The following is a 13,065-nucleotide window of genomic DNA, read 5'->3' as shown; positions in this document are numbered from 1 at the left end:
CCTGCTGGCCACACTATTTCTAATGCAGGCCAGGATGGCATTGGCCCTGTTGGCCACCTGGGCACACTGTCAGCTCATGTTCAGCTGGGAATCAACCAGCATCCCCAGGTCCATTTCCTCTTCACGGTCACAGTCACTGAAATTAGGTTCAACGGTTTTAACCACGTTCTTTGGTAGATGAATTATGCTGAAGGAAAGGGTGAAATTAAGTGGAAACTAAGGAGAATGTCGATGTAACTTGGCAGTAGTAACTTGTTTCCATGTGAAAAAGCATCAGAAACATGATATGCTTCTTCACTCAATGACTGGATGAACTTTAAAGCTCTGTGACTTGCCATTTTTTATATAATGTGAATCAAAGCTGTAAGAGTGGTGGGGGAGAATCTCCTTCCCTGCACTTCAGCAAAGTCTTTCCATTCCTTTCTGTGTCACTGAGAAGGAAGAGTATTTGCTGCGCTGTGCTTACTTAACTATTGTTTAAAAAGTAGATTGGGGTCTCGTCCTTGTCTTCACTGAAAGAGTCTGCTTAACCACTCGTTCAATTAAAGAGAGTCTGGTTGCAGACTGAACTTAGGTTCAACATTTTTAACCATGTTCTTTGGTAGATGAATATACTCTGCTCTTGATCTGTGCTTACAGCTTTCCTTGTCAAACTGTGTGACGTTATTTCACTTTTAGTGAGTTGATATTGATTTGATAAAAAAAAGAGTTTTTAATGTAAATGTTAAGCTGTTGCAGTATTGATTTGGAGAGCCTTAACAAGCTTAAAAATTAAATTGTAACATTCATATGCCATCCCTCTCTCCTTTACAGAAGAATATTAGCCTTGAACAATATTATATTTTATTTCCAGAGTTGCTGTAAAACAAAGCAAAATGAAACAAAACACACAGAAGGCTGCATTTGGGAAAAGTTTTTAATACAGGAGTTTGAAAACTTGCTCAGAACCCTTGTCTCATTAATAGAGCTCTATTGGCAAAGCTGCTCAGCTTTTAGTGCCAAATTTCACAGTCATACTGAACTTTCTGTGAACTTTCTAATAAGAAACTACAATTACCTTATTATTTCTGAGCAGATCGCAGATTTCTAATTCTTCTGAGAAGTGCTGGACATGTGCTATGGGGCTAATGAACTGATACGAGTTCAGCATTCACAATTAGTTTCTTCAAAGTCTGCATGTCCCTAATGAGCCTCTGGGTAGTCTCCTGTTGTATGTGACCCACTTAAACTGCAAGACAATCACATTGTTTGGACGCTAGGTTATTCTGTGTGAAACACAGCGTCTTTACAGTTTATTCACTCCTTGTTTGGATCTGGTGTTCTTCAGTGCATTCTCCGAAAATCTGCTTGAATTTGGATATGTTTTGTGTTACTGGAGAGAGTTCTCTGCTATGAAGACAGGCTGAGGAAGCTGGGCTTGTTAAGCCTGGAGAGGAGAAGGCTCTGGGGAGAATTCATTGCAGCCTTCCAGTACTTACAGGGAGCTTACAAACAGGAGACAGTCTGACTTTTTACATGAACAGATAGTGATAAGACAAGGGATAATGGTTTTAAATGTAAAGGGGGCAGATATAGGTCAGACGTTAGGGGGAAATTCTTTACTCAAAGGGCAGTGAGGCACTGCCATAGGCTACCTAGAGAGCTGTGAGTGCTCCATCCCTGGAAGTTCTGAAGATTGGGTTGGATGGAGCCCTGGGCAGCCTGAGCTGCTGAGGAGCAACCAGCACACAGTAGGGGCTGGGGCTGGGTGCAATATAAGGCCTCTTTCTACCCAACCTGTTCCATGATTCCAAGGTTCTGTAATGAATTATAGTTAAAGATCATCACACTCCTCTCATAAGTTTTAATTTTATGATTAACAGCAGTCAAAGGTATTGCATAACTTAGGAAGTTGTAAGATTCTCCTGTCATCACTATTTCAGTTGGTTTTTTTAGACCAAACCCTAAATTCTGTCTTTTGAAGGCAGAAGTGTTTGAATATTTGCAAGAGAAGAAAAGCAGAAGTTTTGATTTTCTTCCTTAACTACTATACCAAAGATTCTGTGAAACCATCTGTTGCATGCCCAGGTTCTGCCTAAAAGAACATAAAAGAGAATACTGACCATTGCCATAATCTCTTCTGTACTGTCTTTCTGCTTTTCTTTTGCAAATATTCAAATTTACTTCAAACAATTCACAATCAAGTAGCTAAGCTAGAAAAAGATGTATTCTTATTCTTTTGAAACATTTAATGGTGAAGCCTCTGTACACATAAGTTAGTCTGTTAGGTTAGAGAAAGTCTTCTCTAAGCTGTTGCAATTATTTTCAGTGAACACTCTCAGACAGTGAATCCTTTGTTCACATCTTCAAAAACAGTAATTTTATATGTATTTTTAAATGGTCTTGTCTAATGTTTTGCTCAGCTACATAATAGTATTTGAGTTAAATCTGCAGATAAATGGATTTTTTGCATTTTAAATACCTCTTAAATGCTAAGTACACCATTGATTTGAGTCTGTCAAAGTTAGAATTAGAAACAAGTTTCTTGCTTGCCTGGTGACTAAAACCAGCTGAATCAAATTCTTTCCATTCTGAATCTCACTGCTGTCAGTTGATCCTCAAGTCTACATTTCCCTCAGCTCTGTGGAGATTTGGGTGTGGATCAAAGTCTTCCGACAGCCCACTGCAGAAGCTCTAGCGAGGGATTATTCCTGACATTTTATATAATATTTGTCTGACATTCTCCAGGTAAAATATTCTGTGAGCCACTATCTATCTTACAGTATTTTCAGGGTCTCAGTTGCATCCATTGGTTAATGATTCTATGATGATTCTATGAAGTAATTCTGGCAGTCAGGTGCTATTCTAAGGAGTGGATGGGTAAGAGAAGTACTAAATTTTATCTAGTAGGCTGATAATGAAAAGAAAGTGCAGTCAAAGAAGGGGATTCCTGCAGAGCCAGTAATACTGCCAGGCAGCTAAAAATTTTAAAGCAGATACCACTTTATGTTTAGAGAAGGGATTACTCAACAGCCTCTTCCCCAGCTTCTTCTTTTTTAATATAATTTTCTCTCCTTAGGCTATTATTAATCATTTTATAATGTATTTGAACTGGATGTTTTACAAGCAAACACACCTACATTTTTCTCTTTCTGGTCTCATGCCCCTACATACCTTAAAAATCTCAAGACTACCACAGAGAAGAGCCAGGGTGTTTCTGCAAATGAAAACTGAGATTGTCATTTACAGAATAATAAAGGTTGAATCTGTTAACAAGGTTTTGCTTGATTTTCTTTCCAGTAGAGAGCAAATTTCAGTGCTCAAACCCAGTTCTAACCAAATATTTGCAAACATCTTTTTATTTGTCTATGGAAACCACAGTAACTCCTCTCTCTGAATGATTGTAGCATAATTTTCTACAGGCAATCAACCACAAGGAGTCATTAACTATAGCTGGTGTCCCTGGTCTATGTCCATCCAGTGCATGATAAAAATAAAAGAAAATTAACAGAATCACGACATCCAAGAGGTAATAATTCCACTGATAACCAGTGCTTGATAGGGAACATGAATCAAATAAAAAAATCGTGCTCAAAACTCTGGCAAGAGGCTGGAACACACTGGCTTGGGCCACAGCACTCATGAGGAATTCAGAATGTCAGAGGTTGCCCCAGGATGATATGGTAACAGGGTTACTTCTGTGGGCTGCCCGGTGGCAGGAGTCCTTACCTCCCGTATGCAGAGATGCCACTTCTGACATGTCTGGTTTCATTTGTGCTGTTCGGCTTCTACAAATGCCTTAGTAAGTTCTCTGTAGTCATGGAACTGAGTAGCTGGGACACAGCCTGCTCCTGCTCTGTTGTTTTGACTGCTGATCTGTGAAGGCTTCTGGTTTTGGGAAGGCCTGAAAACGTGCATGTCAAGGGGAGCCTCTATGATGGTCTTTCAAAGAGTTGTGAAAATCATCTGCTTCTAAGAATAGAAGACACTGAAAATAGCGTGTGGTTCAGACATAGCTATGTTTCTGCTGTCTTTGCTGCTATAGTAGCAAGTGAGTTGAGCATGAGGATTTGAAGGTTGAAACGTCATCTGAAATACAAGCAACTTGCCCTCACCCAAAGACAGGAAGGCTTCTCGAAGTGCTAGCACGTGCTTTTTCCTTTGGCAACACTAGTGGAATTGATATATTTAAAATATTACAGAGAAATGCAATGGAAAAAACAACAGCTGGTCCAGAGAAAGCCCAGATATACTCTGTTGTATAAGCCCAGAAATAGGAAGAGTTATAGCATATGCAGCTATAACTTATCAAACCTTGAAATAACAACTGTTCTTTTCAAGATTAATTGCAGACTGTTCTTTTCTTCTTCCCCTAGTAATCTATATTTAAACCAAATTAATTAAAAGGCATGGTGTGAATACAGCTTCAAAGACCTATTCTGTGTGTAGCCATTTCTCTTGCACAACACAGACATTATGAATTAATTTACTTTTGGTACATCACATTTCTTAAAGTACCTGTGGAACATTTAAAACTGAGAGTGTTGTTTTGTTAGGTTGTTTTTTTTGTTGTTGTTGTTTGGGGTTGTTTTTTTGTATGTTTCAAAATTGGAATTCTGTATTAACTGTTATGATTATTTTCTGCGTATAACAAGCCGCTGAACCAGACATGTTCAGTTACTGATGGTTGGTGCATTCATGAGTACCTGGCCTCTGTGTCTGTGACATGGCTCCAGCATGAAGATCTTTAGAGAGGTCCATGAAGATCAGAGAGATTGGGAAAATGGCATGCAGAATTTCACTGACTTGTTGCTGGTCACCCACCGCTGTCTACTGTCACACCTTGCCTTCAGATCTCATCTCATACAGTGCTGTCAGAAAGATACAGTGAGCTACAGTACTTTAGGAAAGAATTTCCTTTTTGATTTGAATGTTTGAAGAGTGGACATTGAGCAAAGGAGTAAGTTTGAGTCTTTCGAGCTTTAATCTTTGCTTCTCTGTAATGGCTCATGTCCTTAAAGTTCCTTCGTAATAGAAGTAAGGTGTGACAGTTTTGAGTGATGTCTGGAAAAAGCACTATTTTCCTCTTAATTGTTGAAACGGAAGGAGGACACCAGAAAACAGAAGGCAGAGCTGAACTTCTCTTGTTTAGAAGTGAATGGAGATGCAAGTGCTACTGCATAGGCAAAGCTCTGGGGTGCAACTAAGCTAAACGTAGTCTCATGGAGCTCTCAGTGCAGGCTGATTTTTCTGCATTCTAAAAAGGGACTGGTACCACCAATCTGTTGTGGGTAGCAATTTAAACATACAGCATGCCGGAGTGGTTTCTGTTTTCTTCTGTGTGAACATAGCTTAATTACTGAGATCTTGCAGAAGAGCACTGAAAAATTTCCAGGAATGGTAATCACACACAAATTAGCTAATACAAATACCAAACTGGAGTTTCATCTTTGACTTGCTAAAAGCCAAGGACACCGGTATGCTAGCAGGGTTTTGGAGTTTTTGGAGAAGATTGATTCCCTTCTTGCTTTTCAAGCTGTAAAACTTCTCTCTGGTCCTGATACACTATTTTGAAAAACTGAAACTATTTTGAAAAAAAAGAAGGAAATAAAAGATTGAAATAGATTAATGGTTGTGTTTATGTCCAGGAGCTAAATAAAACTTGGAAGAACAGTGCTGAAACAAAGCCTGGCAATTTACATGGGGAACACACATATTTGATAAAGGTTTGTTTATAAATTACAGTCGATATTCCAAATACTTCATTTTTACAGTATTTCCATTTTTCTTTTTTATTCCCACTCCTATCTGTGTGTTTTGCTAAAAGATTATATAATGTGTTGTACTTGGATGAGACTACCATGTACAGTAGGTAGTTCTATGTCTGACATAAAATTAGGAGACACACCTCTTAGTAAGCTTTGAAAGGTATGAGGTTCTGTCTTTTGTATTAACAGAGAGCTACGCTGAGATGTAGAAAAAAGTTAAGTGTGACCTAGATTATTTTCTTCTTCTTTTCATGCTGTCTTTTGATAAGAGTCAGGATTTCAAAGCAGTTGAGAGACAGTTGTAAAACTATTGGCTATAAGATCAGGAAAATCTCATTTTCAGTGCTCAGTGAAATAATCGCACACATATTTTAATGGGTGCTTCAGTAATCTACTTAAGTAAATGCATCCTCATACATTTTTACTTAACTACTGAGGACTAGGCTGAATTACTTCAATTCATCAAATGCTAAGCCAAAGATCTGTCTACAACCAATTTTTAATTTTTGTTCTTTAATTTTTACCTGTTTCATGTTTGGACCTGAAAACATTTATTTCTGTTTAGTGTTTTATAATAGGAATAGCGGTCACGTTGCAGCTGGAGAGCTCTCTCAAATCCACTCTCGAAAAGATATTTTTAGCTGAATTCTTGACTTATTTGCAGATTTGGGAAAGTTAAAATGGATGAATATATCATCTTGAAATCTTGCCAACGTTTCTGTGGTGGTAGGTCCAAAAAGTAAATTGCATTTTGCTGTCAGGTAAGTGCTGAGCCTTTGTTTACTCCCACACCTTAGTACTGTAGGTGTGCATGGCAAGAACTAATCCTACACAATTAAACCACATTTGTACTAATACATGAAATAAGTCTGTATTTTTTGGCACTGCTGCCAAGTAGCAAAGACTGATCTGTGTCCATGCATTTAATTTGACAGTGACCATAAAATGGTAAGATTCTGACTATTGAAAGGGATTCCTGGCCTGTGTATCTTCCTTTACTATTCTCAGGATCTAATCAGGAGCATGGTCTTCATTCCTCCTCAGGGCATGTAATCAATCACTTTAATTGAGTCAACAGGTTCCAGTATGTGTGTTTCTTCCCGAAGCCTTACATTTTACAGTGTAATGAGGCAAGACCTATGCTAGATATCACTGCTGAGTTTAACCTCTTGCCTCATTTTTCCCAGTCTGTTAGCATAGTAAGACTATCCATATAGTTTGATATCTTGGACTAGGAGTGAATGAAGCGAGTTATAAAGAGAGATGAAATATAATGTCTTTAAAAGGCCATTAAAAATAATCTGTATGTTAAGTAAACAATGAGATAAATATCTAGAAAATTAAAGTCCAATATTGCCGAAGTGCAGAAAAGCTTGCAAAATTACTTTTCCTGCTAATAAAAGCTAAAATTGAGAAAACTGCCGTCTACCTGCTGAAGTCAGTGGCATAATGAGAAATGAAGAGTAAATTTGATCTGAATTTCAGACATGCAGAATGACATGGCAAAGACAATTAATTAACAAGGGATACTTTGCAAATTTCTGTTTCTTTACAGAACCTGTTTAGACTGGGAGCAGTCTTTGTCTCAGCAAACTCCATACATTATGAAATATGAATATACAATATGAAATTCCTTATTTAACTCCAAGAAATGCAGATCAAATACGCAGAAACTGTTAGTTTTTCTATAGATGAACTCTTTGTAAAAATAGTGTTCATTCATGGTACCCAACAGGATATCTGTAGGAGGATCCTTACCATGGTCTTGGGGAGATGTAGAGCTCATACATGTTCTTGATTTTTGCAGTTTTGATAAAATCTAGAGGACCTGGTTTGGTTCCGAAATATTTTTAGAGTGTGTGTAAGAGACAGGGCATGTAGGAAGAAGTGCGTAATTTGAAGTGATTTATTTCACAGAACTGGTAGATTTCATCTTAAGCTTTCAATGGGAAGTCGTATCCTGAAACCTTATATATTGCAACTCTTATGTCTCAGATAAAACTGACAAAACCTGCCACTTGTTAAGCTAAGTTAATGCTTCCTTCAGCAGAAAAATCTTCCAATAATTTAATTTTTGGCTAAGAGAATGGGATAATTAATTCGCAAAGTCAGAAAGACTTGACACATACATCTGTCTGCTTGCAGATCTTGAATGTTACAAATTTCTGGAGCTTCCTGGGGAATTAACTGAGCAGCATTTTTTGAAATCTCTGTGACCCATCACAAGTCAAAGAAGAATGGAGAAAGCAGAGCAGAGTGTGCCAAGATCTGGGACAGAAACTGTAAAAACAGCACAAGGAGTTTGGGTGCTTGGGCTTGGGCTTGGAGCTGTGACAAAGCTGGAATCTTAAAGAGTTCTTGGGTGGAAGTTGTTCTGAGAATGGAACTGGGGAAGTTAGGGCAAGAGGAATAGAAAAATGCAAAAAGATCAACCCAAGCAGGAGGACAGATGTGACATGGAATAGTTTGAACTCAACATCCACACTTTTCATGGACAGTTGCAAATTAAACTGCTGAGATTCTGTTAACTTGGAAGTTTCTTTCAGAGACTGAAAATAGAAGTCAGGGCAAGGTCACAGCCTGCAGGGAGGCTGCATCCCGTTTTGGGACCACTCAACAGGTTGGGTAAACACAGGAGTGATGGCATCTTGCAGCTGCCCCTTTGCCTCTCACTTCCATCCTCAGCAGCAGTAGCAGCTGTTCCCAGCTGCTCTGTCATAGATCTTTGCACCAAGAGATGCACGTGGCTGGTTTTTTGCTATGTTTGCTGAAGGGAAATGATAACAAGCCAGAAAGGAGTCTCTGTGACATACAGGCCAGCTTTTGGAGGGCCAGGGGTGACTCTCAGATCTCAGACCCCCAGCATTTCCGATTTGTGTGTGCAGGGGAACATAGGTAGACAAAATGCTGCTGGGCATATCTATTGTGGTGATGGTGACAGTACAGAAGGGATTTTTTGAAGAGTCTCTGTGTGGAGGAAGTCCTTAAACGGTTACTGCAGGTCTGGAATAAGTAAATGCATCTTGGGTATATGGAAGAGCAGTCGGTTCTCTCCAGAGAGGATCTAGGAAATCTTGAATTGTTTGCAGAGAGATGAGCAGGGCTGCACATAGGAGGACAGACTTCTTGATTTCCCTCAAGGGAAAGCCTCTGCAGCTGTTTTTCCCTGGTCAACTCCCAGGAAACTGTTGTCTTGGCTGGAGGGAAGGCCAGAGTGGAAAGAAGCATGTGTTATGGATCGAAGGAGAGCGCTATGCTGATTTACCTCTCTCCTTTGGTCATAGTTCTTCTGGGGAACAGAACAAAATATTTCTTCATTTTAGGATTTTTGAGAAATATCTGTACTGTGCATGATTCAGTCTCTGACGAAAGGGGAATTGCACAACATTTCTGAAATGAAATATTTGCGCAGGGAAGAACGCTGATTTACTTAAAATCCCTGAATCAACCGTGGTTATGTTCAGTAAGAGACTTCTAAAAAAGAACTTCTAATGTGCACCATTTATAGGTTTACTTTGTACTATGAATTTAAATATTTGTGAGTGGACAAGCTGCCTAGAGAAATTATTCTCCTCAGGACTTGTGGAGCAGCATCCAGTCTGCCTCTGGGCACATGAGCTTGCTGGAGCCCAGGAAGTGGAACGCAGTTTTCAGCTGCCTACTGCATCGCTCTGCTGGCTGGCTGCAAGACCACTGTGCTCTCCTGTCCTGCCCCATACTGAGAGAAAGCCTGCCACCTGAGTCACTCTCACTGCTCTGGTCCTTGGAGCACAACCCTGAGTAGTCCTTCCCCATTCTTTGTTTCCTCCAGCATTGTTTTACATTTTGTAGCACCTGTCCTTGCAGTGATGTTCTCTGCCCACAATTCTCATCTTCTCACCAGCTTTTGAAGTGGGGCTTTAGGAGAGCCTGCAGTGAGTACTGGGGATCACATTGGTAACTTAGAAAGAGAATGGGCATACCAGAGACCCATGCTGCCAGTTTCCTGCTGGTTCATAACTGTCCTGTCTGTATGTCCAAGAACTTTTATAAAGCAGTTGTCCTTCCAGAGTTTCAGCCCTTTCTTTCACTCCTCAATGCTGCTGTGCCTGAACGTGCTCTCCTGCATCATGCAGGCTTAGGAAATACTGGAATAATAAGATTCTTGTGCCTTACTTTCATTCCTGGTAGAAGGGGGTTAATGACACCCTGATCACCTACATTTAAGCAGTTTTTTTCCTTCACTGCAATGTGAATGGAATTTTTGGAATGGTAATAGAAATATTGGCAATCTTATTCAAGAGCTTCTGGATAATGTTCTGTTAACCTCACTGGAAAACAGGTCAGCACTGGCAATGGAAAGATTTCTTCAAGATGTTACTTTTAGGTACTTGTTTTTGTTTCATACAAATGAATTCTAGTACCAATACATACAAACATGAAAAAAGATATTAATAAAGCCTATGTGTTTAAATTTTTGTTTGCATCGTAATAGTTTCCCCAGTTTTCTTTAACTGAGGTTAGCAATTCTTAAATTTTTAGTAACAGACGTTATAATATCGACATACATTACTGGGAATTCTTAATCTACAGATTTGTTTTACAGTGAGATGTATTCTTTTTTAGAAGATACTTGGTTTTTCATCAAATGAAAATAGAATGAACAGTACTACAAGATAAATTGTTTTAAGGTGTCATTTTACAAAGCGCTAGATTAAATTCATAGAAGTCACCTGTTCTTCTAATCCATGGCACTGATGTTATCAGCAAAATAAGAGGTGAAATGAGGATGGAAAGTTCAAACCATTCCTAGAGCAGCTCCCTATGGAGCTGTAATTCTTTGTCGTATTGTTGATTTGGCTTTAATCCCTGAGGAGAAGAAATGAGAACATTCAGTCCAAAGGAACATCTTTCTTGCAAAGTGTAGGCAGCTGTAGACGTAGCTGTTTCCCATGACATTGTTCGCTGTATGTTTCCTGATGCCAGTGATCCAGAACATTTGTCATTCCATCCTTCCATCCTTCCACTGTGAGTGGTACTGAGTGGCAGAGACACTTGCCAGCTGTTTCTAATTAAGTGCATATGTCAACACAGCTTTTAGCTTCATTCTGCATTAGCGTGATATGATTCCACTATTTGACACATCATATTTTTTATAGCAGCATTGCTGAATTTAAAGCTTGCAAAGATGCAGCTTTTCTCTCTCTATGCTGGTGTTTTTTTGTTTTTATTTTTTGTTTTTTTTTGGTTGGGTCTTAAATCTTGTCAACATTGGGAAGTTCTCATGTCAACATAATTCAATACTGAGAAGGCATTTATATGATTTAGCTTTGTTTCAGAAGTGTTGCTGAGAAAAGCTGACTTGCTTACCTGTTCTGTTTTAAATTCATGTCCTTTGTTTCTTGTTTTAGAGCAGTTTTTTTTTGTATAAAATGTGAATCTTTGATCTCACATTGTTAGACTCCTGACTTAGTTTTTAAAGGTTTATTCACAACCAAAATTTTACCTGTAAGAGGAGAGAATGGATATAGAATTGGCTAGCGTACTTTGTGCCACTAAACTTTTCTAGATAGTTGCCTAACTTTCTTCAGCAAATAGAATGAGAATTAGAGCAGGGGAGGCAGTTCGCTTACTGTATTGAGTAAGCTGTTGCTTTTTAGTTTTACAGATTAGCAGTCAAGTTCCTGTAGTAAATCAGACACTAGAGTAGCAATACTGTGGTGCCCAAGATGACATTTCTAGCAACCAGTGAACTGTATTTCAGCAGTGCAAACTATACAATTGTTCGCAAAGCATACCAGATCAACAGTGTTGTTAGCAGAAAGTTTATAGGAATGTTGCTTCCTCCCATCCCGGAAGATAGGAGATGGACCTCTGGTAGTGGAACTTCATCTGAATCCTGAACAATTCACACCCAGCTCCCAGGCAGATGAGGATGATCAGGAGACTGGCAGAGTGCTGGGAAGCCTGAATTGCTGTACGTTCAACAAAGCTCATCAGGTCTCTCAGCATGCTCCTCCCAGCCCCAGAGCCTGTTACCTGCCCGCAGCCAGCTCCATGCTTTCAGGACATGTGATGTGAGCCCTGTGTCATTTAGCTTTGCTGAAATGTTAATGCAGCCCAGAAAGGTTGGATATTGGTCATATGAGAAGCTGGTGCTGACATAAAAACTGTATCCTTGATTACATCTAGCCCGAGCACAATGGGATTTTCTAAAACCACTTTTTAGAAAACCATATTTGATTTCCTTGGTCTTAGTGTCCTTTCGATTCTTACTAGCTGAGTCACTCCTCAGTCTTTCCTTTATTTAGTCTGTGGTTGAACTTTTGTTTTCTTTTACATGCTTGATTAATATTATTAATTATGATTTCATTTATTTATTCATCTCTCCATTTATGGTAACTGTCACTGACAGTTTACTGACCTTTTGAGGAACTCATTTCATAACTGTTTTTTCTGTTAATACTTAAATCGCATCTTAAAACAATGACATAAAGTGAAGATTGTAAGAAAAATCACAGTTTAGAAAGTTCTGAGGAATGTGGGATATAACACTGTTAGCATTATTAACATTGTTCATACCTCGTGTGTGCAGTTGTGTTGTTTTGATTGTGAATTATATGGAGTGGAGAAAATAAATGAGCTCTTGTGCAAAGAGGAAGGAGATGAGAATGGAAAGTGAAGATAGCCTTCAGTGGTCTGCATTCTCCTCTCCAGGAAGTTTACAGGCATTTTAACTTTTCTTCTACACATTTATACGTACGAGCCCCCAATGCATCCTCAAAGGAAGGTGGCTGTGCGTACAGCCCCCTGAGATCCCTGTCTGCACTTTGTGCTGCACTCTGCTTTGTGCAACATCTGCAGGAAGAAAAGGTGGAAAGAGACTCTTTGATATGGAAATGCCACATAGTGCTTCAAACTTTAAGAAAGTCGAGAGGGGAAAAAAAGCAGAAATTAAAAAAACGTCCACTCATCCTAATCCAACAACACTGTGAGTGGATGAATAGTTCAAAGTGAAGAACTTGTACATTTTTTATAGTGAGGCTACCAAGTTTATCTGCAAAATAACAGCAAGTTGACAAAATAACAATGTAGTTGACACTTAATGAAAAGTGAAATAGATTTGCTAAAAGAACATAAATATATTTCACAGAAGCCATGCAGGTTTTACCTGCCCAGGAGAATTTTTTTATAGTACTGTTTCTTCATGTTTAATTCGAACTTATAGTAAGCTTAAAATCTTTCCTTGTAGCTGAGAGTTAAAGGTTATATACATTGTTCTTTTAGCCAGCTAGCATTTGTATGGATAGTTTTAGGAGACTTTTTTTTTTTTTTCCCA

General features: G+C 38.9%; 1 protein-coding gene across 3 annotated transcripts in view; it reads left to right on the top strand.

Moving 5' to 3' along the window:
- The window catches only part of ADAMTS12 (ADAM metallopeptidase with thrombospondin type 1 motif 12), a 171,918-nt gene that overhangs the window by 69,278 nt on the left and 89,575 nt on the right, over window positions 1-13,065 (top strand). The window lies entirely within an intron of this gene.

This window comes from Meleagris gallopavo, chromosome Z, assembly GCF_000146605.3.
Source record: "Meleagris gallopavo isolate NT-WF06-2002-E0010 breed Aviagen turkey brand Nicholas breeding stock chromosome Z, Turkey_5.1, whole genome shotgun sequence".
Taxonomy (NCBI): domain Eukaryota; kingdom Metazoa; phylum Chordata; class Aves; order Galliformes; family Phasianidae; genus Meleagris; species Meleagris gallopavo.
The sequence above is the reverse complement of the archived record's forward strand: the minus strand, read 5'-3'. Positions and strand labels throughout refer to the sequence as shown.